This window comes from Balaenoptera musculus, chromosome 19 (genome assembly GCF_009873245.2).
Source record: "Balaenoptera musculus isolate JJ_BM4_2016_0621 chromosome 19, mBalMus1.pri.v3, whole genome shotgun sequence".
NCBI lineage: Eukaryota > Metazoa > Chordata > Mammalia > Artiodactyla > Balaenopteridae > Balaenoptera > Balaenoptera musculus.
In genome coordinates, this window is record NC_045803.1 from 23,079,135 (window position 1) to 23,092,013 (window position 12,879).

Below are 12,879 nucleotides of genomic sequence, written 5' to 3' on the forward strand. Positions count from 1 at the left end.
TGGGGAGGAGTAGGTGTAGCCTGGACAAGAAGGGGAGGAGGCACTTTGGTAGCTCAAGGAAACAGCCTATTATGAATCAGCGTGGAGAAATTTCAATACCCACCCTCCTATGTGTCAGAGTTGAATAAGACCCATCCTCTGTCCTCAAGGGTCTCTCAAGCAAGTAATGCTCCCATGACTGGTAAGTTCAGCAGTGCAAATTATGACAAGGTCCAGTGGAGCCAGCCAGCCCACAAGAGGCAGGGATCAGCTCTCTCCAAGATGTCAAGGAAGTGGGATCAGGCACACCAGCTGAGGTGCAGTGGTTCCTCTCCTGGCCCACCAGCTATGGTCTGAGGAAAAGGGATGAAAATTTTCCTCTGTTTGGTACCAAGTGGCAGACTGAGGGTCAGAGGCCTAGCTATCACAAACACAAGTGCAGGATGGCAAATAGAAGGAAGGCTGAGAATGTGTCGGGAGGTCTAGGACATGGGAGGTCCTCCCATGTCAGGAGCACCCTGTCTTAGTCTTTTCAGGCTGTTACTACAAAATATCATAAACTGGGTGACTGATAAACAGCAGAAATTTATTTTTCACAGTTGTGGAAGCTGGAAGTCCAAGATGAGGATGCTGGCACATTCAGCTTCTGACGAGGTCCTGCTTCCTGGCTGCAGACTGCAGATCAGACTGCAGACTTCTCATCACATGCTCACATAGATGCAGAGAACAAGTAAACTCTCTCTTGTCTCTTATTATGAGGACACTAATCTCATTCATGAGGGCTCCACCCTCACTTTTTTTTTTTTTTTAATGTTAAACCCCACTTTACTAGAGTTAGTTTCTGGACACATTGACTCATTTTTTTTATAGAAGAGGGACAATGAATCTCAGTTTGCTTACAAGCTAGGAGATCACTTTGAATTCTGCATTTCTTAACTGCAAACAGATATAGCACTTGTAACAAGTTATAAATAAACTGGTTTTCAAGCACAGAGCCAGCCCCAACAGTAATAGTACACTATTTAAAAAGACCTAAGGTAATGAATTCCATTTCCAGTGGAAAAAAAGAATCATATGGTCTTGGACAAACAATTCTGATGGTTTACTTAACAGTCACTTATTAGCTCTTCCTTGCTCATAGAACTTTATGGTTTTTTTGAGGAGTGAAGCATTCAGCTTTAGTGGATAAATCCTTGTTAGGCTAAGACAATCATTCTCATATCCCTCTTTGCCATGAATTGACTTATGAATGGTCATATCAATCTGTTTTGGCAAATGAGTAATTAGGGGAAGGCTGTTATTGTGCTTATGAGAATGATATTTTTCTCTGAAAAAAGATAAATATGCATTAGGAAAATGACCATTTGGACTCTTTTTCTGCTTTCTCCTTGTTTTGTGAGAATATGATACTTGGTTTTACAGCAGCCATCTTGTGACCCTGAGATGATCATATGCCAATAATGACAAATGGTAGATTAGAAAGAACCAGCAAAGACAGAAAACAGCAACATCAATAGTAACAACAATCACAGCAAAAGAACAATGGGACCTTAACTTGTGGAGTTCCTATAAAGTAAAAAATAAATGCTCTGTTTATTCTAAAAAAAAAAAGAACTATGCAAACAAGCTTAAAACTACTTTTTTTGTGCCAGTGTTATAAAATGTAGCTTTTAATAAAACCTTGATCCAAATGCCAGCAACTTCAGAAAAGAATTTGGGTAGGGGGAAGAAGAAAGTTATCTCACTTAGGAAAAACAACCACTATCTTTATCTTAATCTTCGACACACAATTTAAACATACCTAGCTGCTGTAACACTTTACACAATTCCTATGTACTGGAGCAATAACAAGATCTAAATACAATTATATTTTTAAACACTGTGTGAAGGCTTTACATAAAAATACCATCCTATTTTTCCCCCTAAATTTCTAAAATATCATGTACTTTTCCCCAACATTTTCCCTGCAGCCGTTCAGGAATTTTTAGGAAACTTTCGTGCATGATCTTAATTCCTAATCCCTGGCTCTTTGGGCTCAACGACAACAGATCAAAACCACCAAAGATGATGGTTCACTTGAAGTCAGGTGAGAGACACTGGCTCAGTTAGTCTCGTAGGATAAAAGCAGTGCTGCGTCAACTGTCTCCATGCAGGAGGGGCACGTGAAGGATCTCATCAGCCAGTCATCTGTACAGCCCAGGTGATCTGCATACACAGCAGAAATCAAATTGGGTTCTCATAAACAAAGTCCATCATACAGATCACACACTCCCAGATCTTTTTTTTTAATATTTGTTTTATTTTATTTATTTATTATTTATTTATTTATTTATTTATTTATTTATTTATTTATTTATTTATTTATTTGGTTGCACCGGGTCTTATTTGCAGCTGGTGGGCTCCTTAGCTGTGGCATGCAAACCCTTAGTTGCGGCATGCATGTGGGATCTAGTTCCCTGGCCAGGGAACGAACCCGGGCCCCCTGCATTGGGAGTGCAGAGTCTTTAGCCACTGCACCAGCAGGGAAGTCCCCTGGATCCTTTTTTCTGATCCGTTTCTTCCAGGGTCATAAACTCCTTTAGGCTGATGCTGTATGAGGCCTATTCTTTGAGCTATCCTAATTTGTTCCTCTCAGCTGAGTTGCTAGGCGAGTCTGGCTAGGTGTTGGATGATAGACCAAAACTGGAACTTGATCCAGATATGGCAGCAGCGGCTCCTGATCCAGCTCCGTCCCTTTGCCAAAGCTAGCCCAGTCGGACTGAGACTTGTGAGGCAGGGAGATGTCATCCGAAGTGGGGGACTTATGGCATTTCCCCATCTTCTGGGGCTTGAGTGTGTGATATGTGTGCTGTTTTTTTGTTTGTTTGTTTGTTTTTTAACATCATTATTGGAGTATAATTGCTTTACAGTGGTGTGTTAGTTTCTGCTTTATAACAAAGTGAATCAGTTATACATGTACCTATGTTCCCATATCTCTTCCCTCTTGCATTTCCCTCCCTCCCACCCTCCCTATCCCACCCCTCTAGGTGGTCACAAAGCACAGAGCTGATCTCCCTGTGCTATGTGGTTTCTTCCCACTAACTATCTATTTCACGTTTGGTAGTGTATATATGTCCATGCCACTCTCTCACTTTGTCACATCTTACCCTTCCCCCTCCCCATATCCTCAAGTCCATTCTCTAGTAGGTCTGTGTCTTTATTCCCGTCTTGCCACAAGGTTCTTCATGACCTTTTTTTTTCCCCCTTAGATTCCATATATATCTGTTAGCATACTGTATTTGTTTTTCTCTTTCTGACTTACTTCATTCTGTATGACACACTCTAACTCCATTCACCTCACTACGAATAACTCAATTTCGTTTTTTTATGGCTGAGTAATATTCCATTGTATATATGTGTCACATCTTCTTTATCCATTCATCTGTCAGTGGACACTTAGGTTGCTTCCATGTCCTGGCTATTGTAAATAGAGCTGCAATGAACATTTTGGTACATGACTCTTTTTGAATTATGGTTGTCTCAGGGTATATGCCCAGTAGTGGGATTGCTGGGTCGTATGGTAGTTCTATTTGTAGTTTTTTTAAGGAACCTCCATACTGTTCTCCGTAGTGGCTTCATCAGTTTACATTCCCACCAACAGTGCAACAGTGTTCCCTTTTCTCCACACCCTCTCCAGCATTTATTGTTTCTACATTTTTTGATGATGGCCATTCTGACCGGTGTGAGATGATATCTCACTGTAGTTTTGACTTGCATTTCTCTAATGATTAATGATGTTGAGCATACTTTCATGTGTTTGTTGGCAATCTGTATATCTTCTTTGGAGAAATGTCTATTTAGGTCTTCTGCCCATTTTTGGATTGGGTTGTTTGTTTGTTTTTTATTGAGCTGCATGAGCTGCTTGTAAATCTTGGAGATTAATCCTTTGTCAGTTGCTTCATTTGCAAGTATTTTAACCCATTCTGAGGGTTTTTTTGGTCTTGTTTATAGTTTCCTTTGCTGTGCAAAAGCTTTTAAGTTTCATTAGGTCCCATTTGTTTATTTTTGTTTTTATTTCCATTTCTCTAGGAGGTGTGTCAAAAAGGATCTTGCTGTGATTTATGTCATAGAGTGTTCTGCCTATGTTTTCCTCTAAGAGTTTGATGGTGTCTGGCCTTACGTTTAGGTCTTTAATCCATTTTGTGTTTATTTTTGTGTATGGTGTTAGGGAGTGTTCTAATTTCATACTTTTACACGTACCTTTCCAGTTTTCCCAGCACCACTTATTGAAGAGGCTGTCTTTTCTCCACTGTATATACTTGCCTCCTTTATCAAAGATAAGGTGACGATATGTGCGTGGGTTTATCTCTGGGCTTTCTAACCTGTTCCGTTGATCTATAGTTCTCTTTTTGTGCCAGTACCATACTGTCTTGATTACTGTAGCTTTGTAGTATAGTCTGAAGTCAGGAAGCCTGATTCCTCCAGCTCCATTTTTCGTTCTCAATATTGCTTTGGCTATTTGGAGTCTTTTGTGTTTCCATACAAATTGTGAAATTTTTTCTTCTAATTCTGTGAAAAATGCCAGTGGTAGTTTGATAGGGATTGCATTGAATCTGTAGATTGCTTTGGGTAGTAGAGTCATTTTCACAATGTTGATTCTTCCAATCCAAGAACATGGTATATCTTTCCATCTATTTGTATCATCTTTAATTTCTTTCATCAGTGTCTTATAATTTTCTGCATACAGGTCTTTTGCCTCCTTAGGTAGGTTTATTCCTAAATATTTTATTCTTTTTGTTGCAATAGTAAATGGGAGTGTTTTCTTAATTTCACTTTGAGATTTTTCATCATTAGTGTATAGAAATGCAAGAGATTTCTGTGCATTAATTTTGTATCCTGCTACTTTACCAAATTCATTGATTAGCTCTCATAGTTTTCTGGTAGCATCTTTAGGATTCTCTATGTATAGTATCATGTCATCTGCAAACAGTGACAGCTTTACTTCTTCTTTTCCAATTTGGATTCCTTTTATTTCTTTTTCTTCTCTGATTGCTGTGGCTAAAACTTCCAAAACTATGCTGAATAATATTGGTGAGCATGGGCAACCTTGTCTTGTTCCTGACCTTAGTGGAAATGGTTTCAGTTTTTCACCATTGAGGACGATGGTGGCTGTGGGTTTGTCATATATGGCCTTTATTATGTAGAGGTAAGTTCACTCTATGCCTACTTTCTGGAGGAGTTTTATCATAAATGGGTGTTGAATTTTGTTGAAAGCTTTTTTTGCATCTATTGAGATGATCATATGATTTTCATTCTTCAATTTTTTAATATGGGGGTCACACTGATTGATTTGCATATACTGAAGAATCCTTGCATTCCTGAAATAATCCCCACTTGATCATGGTGTTAGCTCTTCTCTAAATGTTTGATAGAATTCGCCTGTGAAGCCATCTGGTCCTGGGCTTTTGTTTGTTGGAAGATTTTTAATCACAGTTTCAATTTCAGTGCTTGTGATTGGTCTCTTCATATTCTCTATTTCTTCCTGGTTCAGTCTCGGCAGGTTGTGCATCTCTAAGAATTTGTCCATTTCTTCCAGGTTGTCCATTTTATTGACATAGTGTTGCTTGTAGTAATCTCTCATGATCGTTTGTATTTCTGCAGTGTCAGTGGTTACTTCTCCTTTTTCATTTCTAATTCTATTGATTTGAGTCTTCTCCCCTTTTTTTTTTCATGAGTCTGGTTAATGGTTTATCAATTTTGTTTATCTTCTCAAAGAACCAGCTTTTAGTTTTATTGATCTTTGCTATTGTTTCCTTTATTTCTTTTTCATTTATTTCTGATCTGATCTTTATGATTTCTTTCCTTCTGCTAACTTTGGGGTTTTTTGTTCTTCTTTCTCTGATTGCTTTAGGTACAAGGTTAGGTTGTTTATTCGAGATGTTTCTTGTTTCTTGAGGTAGGCTTGTATTGCTATAAACTTCCCTCTTAGAACTGCTTTTGCTGCATCCTATAGGTTTTGGGTCATCATGTCTCCATTGTCATTTGTTTTTAGGTAGTTTTTGATTTCCCCTTTGATTTCTTCAGTGATCACTTCGTTATTAAGTAGTGTATTGTGTAGCCTCTGTGTGTTTGTATTTTTTACAGATCTTTTCCTGTAATTGGTATCTAGTCTCATAGTGTTGTCGTTGGAAAAGATACTTGATATGATTTCAATTTTCTTAAATTTACCAAAGCTTGATTTGTGACCCAAGATATGATCTATCCTGGAGAATGTTCCATGAGCACTTCAGAAAAATGTGTATTCTGTTGTTTTTGGGTGGAATGTCCTATAAATATCAATTAGGTCCATCTCATTTAATGTATCATTTAAAGCTTGTGTTTCCTTATTTATTTTCATTTTGGATGATCTGTCCTTTGGTGAAAGCGTGGTGTTAAAGCCCCCTACTATGATTGTGTTACTGTCGATTTCCCCTTTTATGGCCGTTTGTATTTGCCTTATGTGTTGAGGTGCTCCAATTTTGGGTGCATAAATATTTACAATTGTTATATCCTCTTCTTGGATTGATCCCTTGATCATTATGTAGTGTCCTTCTTTGTCTCTTGTAATAGTCTTTGTTTTAAAGTCTATTTTGTCTGATATGAGAATTGCTGCTCCAGCTTTCTTTTGATTTCCATTTGCATGGAATATCTTTTTCCATCCCCTCACTTTCAGTCTGTACGTGTTACTGGGTCTGAAGTGGGTCTCTTGTAGCCAGCATATATACGGGTCTTGTTTTTGTATCCATTCAGCCAGTCTGTGTCTTTTGGTGGGAGCATTTAATCCATTTACATTTAAGGTAATTATCGATATGTATGTTCCTATTCCCATTTTCTTCAATGTTTTGGGTTTGTTATTGTAGGTGTTTTCCTTCCCTTGTGTTTCTTGCCTAGAGAAGTTCCTTTAGCATTTGTTGTGAAGCTGGTTTGGTGGTGCGGAACTCTCTCAGCTTTTGCTTGTCTGTAAAGGTTTTAATTTCTCCATCAAATCTGAATGAGATCCTTGCTGGGTAGAGTAATCTTGGTTGTAGGTTTTTCTCCTTCATCACTTTAAATATGTCCTGCCAGTCCCTTCTGGCTTGCAGAGTTTCTGCTGAAAGATCACCTGTTAACCTTACGGGGATTCCCTTGTGTGCTATTTTCCCTTGCTGCTTTTAATATGTTTTCTTTATATTTAATTTTTGATAGTTTGATTAATATGTGTCTTGGCGTGTTGCTCCCTGGATTTATTCTGTATGGGACTCTCTGTGCTTCCAGGACTTGATTAACTATTTCCTTTCCCATATTAGGGAAGTTTTCAACTATAATCTCTTCAAATAGTTTCTCAGTCCCTTTCTTTTTCTCTTCTTCTTCTGGGACCTCTATAATTTGAATGTTGGTGCGTTTAATGTTGTCCCAGTGGTCTCTGAGACTGTCCTCAGTTCTTTTCATTCCTTTTGCTTTATTCTGCTCTGCAGTAGTTATTTCCACTATTTTATCTTCCAGGTCACTTATCCGTTCTTCTGCCTCAGTTATTCTGCTATTGAAACCTTCTAGAGTATTTTTAATTTCATTTATTGTGTTGTTCACCATTGCTTCTTTCCTCTTAATTCTTCTAGGTCCTTGTTAAATGTTTCTTTCATTTTGTCTATTCTATTTCCAAGATTTTGGATCATCCTTACTATCATTATTCTGAATTCTTTTTCAGGTAGACTGCCTATTTCCTCTTCATTTGTTAGGTCTGGTGTGTTTTTACCTTGCTCCTTCATCTGCTGTGTGTTTTTCTGTCTTCCCATTTTGCTTATCTTACTGTGTTTGGGGTCTCCTTTTCACAGGCGGCAGGTTCGTAGTTTCTGTTGTTTTTGGTATCTGTCCCCAGTGGCTAAGGTTGGTTCAGTGGGTTGTGTAAGCTTCCTGGTGGAGGGGACTAGTGCCTGTGTTCTGGTGGATGAGGCTGGATCTTGTCTTTCCGGTTGGCAGGTCCACTTCTGGTGGTGTGTTTTGGGGTGTCTGTGGCCTTATTATGATTTTAGGCAGCCTCTCTGCTAATGGATGGGGCTGTGTTCCTTTCTTGCTAGTTGTTTGGCATAGGGTGTCCAGCACTATAGCTTGCTGGTCGTTGAGTGAAGCTGTGTCTTGGTGTTGAGATGGGGATCTCTGGGATACTTTTGTTGTTTGGTATTATGTGGAGATGGGAGGTCTCTTGTGGACCAGTGTCCTGAAGTTGGCTCTCCCACCTCAGAGGCACAGCCCTGATGCCTGGCTGGAGCACCAAGAGCCTTTCATCCACACGGCTCAGAATAAAAGGGAGAAAAAATAGAAAGAAAAAAAGAAAGAGGATAAAATAAAATAAAATAAAGATAAAATAAGGTTATTAAAATAAAAAATAAAAAATAATTTTTAGGAAAAAAAGAAAAAAAAATTTTTAAGTAAAAAAAAAATAAAAAGGACCGACAGAACCCTAGGACAAGTGGTGAAACCAAAGCTATACAGACAAAATCTCACACAGAAGCATGCACATACACACTGACAAAAAGAGGAAAAGGGGAAAAAATAATATATCTTGCTCCCAAAGTCCACCTCCTCAATTTGGGATGATTCGTTTTCTACTCAGGTATTCCACAGATGCAGGTACATCTAGTTGTTTGTGTAGCTTTAATCCACTGCTCCTGAGGCTGCTGGGAGAGATTTCCCTTTCTCTTCTTTGTTCGCACAGCTCCCCGGTTTCAGCTTTGGATTTGGACCCGCCTCTGTGTGTAGGTCGCCTGAGGGCGTCTGTTCTTTGCTCACACAGGACGGGGTTAAAGGAGCAGCTGCTTCAGGTGCTCTGGCTTGCTCAGGCCGGGGGGAGGGAAGGGTACGGATGCGGGCGATCCTGCTGCGGTAGAGGTCAGCGTGATGTTGCAGCAGCCTGAGAAGCGCCGTGCATTCTCCTGGGGATGTTGTCCCCGGATCACGGGACCCTGGCAGTGGCAGGCTGCACATGCTCCCGGGAGGGGCGGTGTGGATAGTGACCTGTGCTCACACACAGGCTTCTTGGTGGTGGCAACAGTAGCCTTAGAGTTTCATGCCCATCTCTGGGGTCTGCGCTGATAAACGTTGCTCGCGCCCGTCTCTGGAGTTCGTTTAGGCAGCGCTCTGAATACCCACTCCTTGCGCACCAGGAAACAAAGAGGCAAGAAAAAGTCTCTTGCCACTTCGGCAGCTGCAGACCTTTTCCCGACTCCCTCCCGGCTAGCTGTGGCGCACTAGCCCCTTCAGGCTGTGTTCACGCCGCCAACCCCAGTCCTCTCCCTGCAATCCGACCAAAGCCCAAGCCTCAGCTCCCAGCCCCACCCACCCCGGCGGCTGAGCAGACAAGCCTCTCGGGCTGGTGAGTGCTGCTTGGCACTGATCCTCTGTGCGGGAATCTCTCCGCTTTGCCCTCCGCACCCTTGTGGCTGCGCTCTCCTCCGTGGCTCCGAAGCTTCCCCCCTCTGCCACCTGCAGTCTCCGCCCGCGAAGGGGCTTCCTAGTGTGTGGAAATCTTTCCTCCTTCACAGCTCCCTCCCACTGGTGCAGGTCTCATCCTTATTCTTTTGTCTCTGTTGTTTCTTTTTTCTTTTGCCCTACCCAGGTACGTGGGGAGTTTCTTGCCTTTTGGGAGGTCTGACGTCTTCTGCCAGCATTCAGTGGGTGTTCTATAGGAGCAGTTCCACGTGTAGACGTATTTCTGATGTATCTGTGGGGAGGAAGGTGATCTCCGCATCTTACTCTTCCACCATCTTCTCTCTCTCCTAACATCTTTATTGGATATAATTGCTTTACATTTTTGTGTTAGTTTCTGCTTATAACAAAATGAATCAGCTATACGTATACATATATCCCCAAATCTCTTCCCTCTTGCATCTCCCTCCCACCCTCCCTATCCCACCCCTCTAGGTGGTCACAAAGCACCGAGCTGGTCTCCCTGTGCTATGTGGCTGCTTCCCACTAGTTATCTATTTTACATTTGGTAGTGTATATATGTCAATGCCACTCTCTCACTTCTTCCCAGCTTATCCTCCCCCCTCCCCCTGTCCTCACGTCCATTCTCTATATCTTCATCTTTATTCCTGTCCTGCCCCTAGGTTCGTGAGAACCTTTTTTTTTTTTTTTACATTCCATATATATATGTTAGCATATGGTATTTGTTTTTCTCTTTCTGACTTACTTCACTCTGTATGACAGACTCTAGGTCCATCCACCTCACTACAAATAACTCAATTTCGTTTCTTTTTATAACAGCCTTTATTTTAAAGTCTATTTTCAGATACAAGTATTGTTACTACAGTTTTCTTTTGATTTCCTTTTGCATGGAATATCTTTTTTCCATCCACCCACTTGCAGTCTGTTGTCCATAGGTCTGAAGTGGGTCTCTTGTAGACAGCATATATATGGGTCTTGTTTTTGTATCCATTCAGCCAGTCGGTGTCTTTTGGTTGGAGCATTTAATCCATTTACATTCAAGGTAATTATCGATATGCATGGTCCTATTACCATTTTCTGAATTATTTTGGGTTTGTTTTTGTAGGTCTTTTTCTTGTCTTGTGTTTCCCATTTAGAGACGTTCCTTTAGTATTTGTTGTAGAGCTGGTGTTGTGGTGCTGAATTCTCTCAGCTTTTGCTTGTCTGTAAAGCTTTTGATTTCTCCATTGAATCTGAATGAGATCCTTGCAGGTAGAGTAGTTTTTGTTGTAGGTTTTTCCCTTTCATCACTTTAAATATATCCTGCCACTCCCTTCTGGCCTGTAGAGTTTCTGCTGAACAATCAGCTGATAACCTTACGGGGATCCTTTGTATGTAATTTGTTGCTTTTCCCTGCTGCTTTTAATATTTTTCTTTGTATTTCATTTTTTGTTAGTGTGATTAATATGTGTCTCAGCATGTTTCTCCTTTGGTTTATCCTGTATGGGACTCTCTGCAATTCTTGGACTTGATTGACTGTTTCCTTTCCCATGTTTGGGAAGTTTTCAAATATAATGTCTTCAAAAATTTTCTCAGTCCTTTCTCTTTCTGTTGTTCTTCTGGGACCCCTATAACTAGAATGTTGGTGCATTTAATGTTGTCCCAGAGGTCTCTGAGACTGTCCTCAATTCTTTTCATTCTTTTTTCTTTATTCTGCTCTGTGGTAGCTATTTCCAGCATTCTATCCTCCAGCTCACTTATCCATTCTTCTGCCTCAGTTATTCTGCTATTGATTCAGTCTAGAGTATTCTTAATTTCAGTTATTGTGTTGTTCATCACTGTTTGTTTTTTCTTTCGTTCTTCTAGGTCCTTGACAAACGTTTCTTGTATTTTTGTACATTGTATTTTGAGATTTTGGATCATCTTTACTATCATTACTCTGAATTCTTTTTCAGGTAGATTGTCTATTTCTTCTTCATTTATTTGGTCTGGTGGGGTTTTACCTTGCTACTTAGTCTACAACATATTTCTCTGTTTTCTCATTTTGTTTAACTTACTGTGTTTGGCATCTCCTTTCTGCAGGCTGCTGGGTTGTAGTTCCTCTTGCTTCTGGTGTCTGCCCCCAGTGGGTGTGGTTGGTCCAGTGGCTTGTGTAGGCTTCCTGGTTGTGGGGGGGGGAACTTGTGCCTGTGTTCTGTTGGGTGTATCTGGATCTTCTCCCTCTGATGGGCAGGCCCACATCATGTGGTGTGTTTTGAGGGGTTTGTGAGCTTAGTATGACTATAGGCAGCCTGTCTGCTAGTGGGTGGGGTTGTTTTCCTGTCTTGCTAGTTGTTTGGAGTGAAGCATCCAGCATTTGAGCTTGCTGGCCATTTGGTGGAGCCGGGTCTTGGTGTTGAGATGGAGACCACTGGGAGAACTCTCACTAATTAATATTCCCTGGGGCTGTGAGTTCTGGCAGTCCAGCATCCTGGATTCCATTATTCCACCTCAGAGGCTCAGGCCCAACCCCTAGCTGGAGAACCAAGACCCTGCAAGCCACATGGTGTGGAAGCAAAAAAGAAAAAAAAAAGAAGAATAAAATGTATAGACAAACAAAACCCCAAGACAAATGGTAAAAGTGAAACCAAACAGACAAAAACACAGAAAGAAACACATACACAAAAAATGAGGAAAAAAAAGAGAAAACAAAAAAGAAGAGAGCAACCAAACACAAAAATGAAAGCTAACAATAAAAACTAAACTAACAAAAACAAAAAACAAATCTAAAGCAGAAAGGAAACTAAAAAAAGGCTAAGAAAGCATAACAGACACAAAAACAATAAAAAATAAAAGATAAAGACAAAACAAAAAAGAAGAAAATGAAAGGAAAAAACAGAAAACAATAAAAAAGTAAAGTTAAAATAGAAAAATATAAAATATTATTAAAAATGATAAAAAACAAAGCAAAACAGAGAAAAAAACAAAAGGAAAAAACAATATAATGAAAATGTAAACTAAAAATAGAAAAAAATAAAAAATGGATTAAAATTAAAAGCATAAAAAAGAACAGAAAAGAAAAAATAAAAATTAAAAGACTAATAAAAAAAGAACAACAAGAAAACAAAATGAAACAAAAAAATAGTAATAATAGTAATATTTTCCTGGGGCCTCAGCTGTCAGTGTCCTTGCCCTCACAGTGAGCCACAGCCAATCCCTACCTCCCCAGTAAGTCCTCCAATACTTTTAGGTAGGTCTCTGGACCTGCTGTGGGCACTGTGGGGCCAGCTCAGACTCAGACCTGGCCCAACTCCCACATGTACTTGCCCCTCAAAGTCCACAGTTGTTAAAGCTAAACGAGCCTCAATTGTGGGAACACTCTTTGTCTATTCAGTTATTCCACAGAAGCAGGGTTTACCAAGCAGACTGCAGGGATTTAATCTGCTGCTCCTCTAGCAGCACGGAGAGATATCTGTTCCTATTCTTTGGTCGCACCGCCCC

General features: G+C 40.2%; 1 pseudogene; it reads right to left on the minus strand.

The window, feature by feature from the left end:
• Window positions 1-2,080: 2,080 nt before the first annotated feature.
• On the minus strand, window positions 2,081-2,812 carry LOC118885750 (annotated as a pseudogene).
• Between the last annotated feature and the right edge of the window lie 10,067 nt (window positions 2,813-12,879).